Raw genomic sequence first — 1,675 nt, 5'->3', positions numbered from 1 at the left:
CCTCCCAATCTCAATATTATTAGGAACAGATGTGCTTGCAAAGAGAAGGTTCACGTCATTGATGACTGATCCATTTCTGCAGATGGAGAAACACAAAAAAATTTTGAAATATCACATTTTGGTCACTACTCTTAAAATTTCTTAAAAGTCTTAACAAATTACCTGAATGACAACACGTCCAGGGACATGAAGGAGGAAGGGAATGCCATGTGGAACACAGGTTCAAGCTGCAGAAACAGAAAACAAATTGTACTTAAACACGTTTCACATATGTTTGCCTAAGTTGTACAGTGAGCTGGAGGTTTAGTTTAGTTATCTTGGCTCTTTATTTCATGTAACAATTACTATTATTATTCTGCAGCAGCACTTCTGTACCTGTATTTTGATCAGGAAATGCAAATATTCCAGTTTGTCATTATATTTCCTTATTTTACAGTATTTTATTTTTCTTTTGTTTTCTGTACTTTCTGTAGTGCAGAAATCTAACTGTGTCCAGGAGACTGACAGACAGGAGGAAAAATAATGATGAGAACCACCACAGGATTAAAAAAATAATAGATGATCTATTCATTTTTTGCAGTAACATTAAGTGTCTTCACGTGTATTTCTGGGCAGTGTGCACATTTTTTCAACTGGTATGCGATTCCTTTCTATGTGGGGAATTTCTACTTGGGGAATTGACCGTTCACTAGCTGTGTTTCAATTCTTCGTACTGTATGTTTTATTGTATACTGTACAAGTATTGAAGTTAAGCATGCCTTAATGCTTATTTTTGAAGGTTATTGATACTTTCTGAAACTTGGTTTTAGTGATGACAGTGGTAACACTTAAAATAAAGCCCTAATCTAATTCTGCTGTATGAATCAAGTTTCAATAAACAATTTACTTAGAAACAAGACTATAGGGAACAATGGAGTAAATTATACTATTTTTTTAAATACTGGTTACTTAATGGAAAAAAAACATTTGGAAAAAATTAACACCTAGAAATATACAAACCTAGAAAGATACAAAAATAAAGTAAAAGGAGTATTAGCTGTGTTTTAAAGTGTTACCATAACCTTTCAGTTCTCTGAATGGGGGCTTGAGCTCTCTGTTGAAAAAGTTCAGTAGTTGTACCAGAAGATTTTATTCTAAGGGTTTGACTTACCTGTGACTTTATCATTGAAACTCGATCTCTAAATGCTGGAGATGATTGATTGTTCAAGTCACTTGTAAATGTGCTTTGAACAGATCTGAACGTCACCGTGGTGGTTGTTCCTTCAGTTGTCGGGGCAGGAGTCGTGGTTGCCTCAGTTGTTGTTGTCGGGGCAGGTGTCGTGGTTGCCTCAGTTGTTGTCGGGGCAGGTGTCGTTGTTGCCTCAGTTGTTGTCGGGGCAGGTGTCGTGGTTGCCTCAGTAGTTGTTGTCGGGGCAGGTGTCGTGGTTGCCTCAGTTGTTGTTGTCGGGGCAGGTGTCGTGGTTGCCTCAGTTGTTGTTGTCGGGGCAGGTGTCGTGGTTGCAGGTGTCGTTGTTGCCTCAGTTGTTGTCGGGGCAGGTGTTGTTGCCTCAGTTGTTGTTGTCGGGGCAGGTGTCGTGGTTGCCTCAGTTGTTGTTGTCGGGGCAGGTGTCGTGGTTGCCTCAGTTGTTGTTGTCGGGGCAGGTGTCGTGGTTGCCTCAGTTGTTGTTGTCGGGGC

This window comes from Micropterus dolomieu, linkage group LG12 (assembly GCF_021292245.1).
Source record: "Micropterus dolomieu isolate WLL.071019.BEF.003 ecotype Adirondacks linkage group LG12, ASM2129224v1, whole genome shotgun sequence".
Classification (NCBI taxonomy): domain Eukaryota; kingdom Metazoa; phylum Chordata; class Actinopteri; order Centrarchiformes; family Centrarchidae; genus Micropterus; species Micropterus dolomieu.
The sequence above is the reverse complement of the archived record's forward strand: the minus strand, read 5'-3'. Positions refer to the sequence as shown.